Source organism: Nelumbo lutea, chromosome 1, assembly GCF_056320005.1.
Source record: "Nelumbo lutea isolate HS-2025 chromosome 1, American lotus-T2T, whole genome shotgun sequence".
In the NCBI taxonomy this organism is placed as follows: domain Eukaryota; kingdom Viridiplantae; phylum Streptophyta; class Magnoliopsida; order Proteales; family Nelumbonaceae; genus Nelumbo; species Nelumbo lutea.
In genome coordinates this window covers 102,721,496-102,722,581 of record NC_142684.1, presented here as the reverse complement: position 1 = coordinate 102,722,581, position 1,086 = coordinate 102,721,496, and the positions used below count along the sequence as shown (strand labels likewise).

General features: G+C 35.4%; 1 non-coding gene across 1 annotated transcript; it reads left to right on the top strand.

The window, feature by feature from the left end:
• Positions 1–1,012: 1,012 nt before the first annotated feature.
• Positions 1,013–1,086, top strand: TRNAV-AAC (transfer RNA valine (anticodon AAC)). Its single transcript has one exon. It is a non-coding gene; the product is annotated as a tRNA-Val (tRNA).

Sequence of the window (1,086 nt, the reverse complement as noted above, 5' to 3'; positions counted from 1 at the left end):
CGCCAATCAAAACCTCTTGCTGACTTCCTCAGGTCCGAGTAGGATGTATTCCCTAACGCAAGTGGGTACTACAAAATGGCACAAACGACACAAGAATTGGTTGTGCTTTCCTTTTGTCGATTTGCCCCACATATATGACCTTTTTCACAGTTGTTATAAATTATAACTGTGGCCTGTGGGTTGTGGCTATCATCTTTTGGTATTCCTCCAGCCTCTGAACCATTGTCTTATAACACATAAAATTCAAAATTTTGATGACTAAAATATGTATATTTTATCACATTTTCATACTTAGCAAGCAAGGAACCAAGAAATAAAAACCCGGCTAGAAACGTATGGGCTAGAACTGTTGTTTTTTTATATTAAAATTTTGAGACACATTATATGCAATATATGTATAATAATACACAATGTATATAGGTGATATAGAATTATAAATATGTTCATATATAAACCCCCATTTGGGAGTGCTTATTTTTACGTACTTGTTGGAAAAAAAAATACTTATTTTAGGCCAGGACCACACCAATAAGCATTTATGTACGTTTAGGAAATAAGTCCGAATAAGTGATTTTTCAGGAAATAAATAAGCTCAAAACTGTCTTTTTCACGAGCTTTTTTTGAAAAAGCAATTCTTGCATTTCTGGTCAGCACTTATTTTAATATAATACCTATATACTACCCCTATTTAAAAGAAACACTTTTTTCAACAAACATTCGTCGGCACTTATTTTTTCAATAAATAATGTGAATTTTGCTTATACGTGCGTATAATAAGAATTTGCAAACAAGGCTCAGGTAAACATTTTAAATTATCGCTTCAAGAATCTATTTCTACTGTGTCATCATAACACAGTAGGGCAATGAATTAAAAGGTCGAGACTTGAGAGTAGGTGCTCTCGAGATGCACGGTTATATCAGAGCTAAGCCACGCAACAGAGGCGAGTACTGGGGTACGGTGTTTGGCATATTTCACTTATTTGTACTTGAATGTTTAATAGATTAACAAAGAGGTGTCGTGGTGTAGTTGGTTATCACGTCAGTCTAACACACTGAAGGTCTCCGGTTCGAGTCCGGGCGACGCCA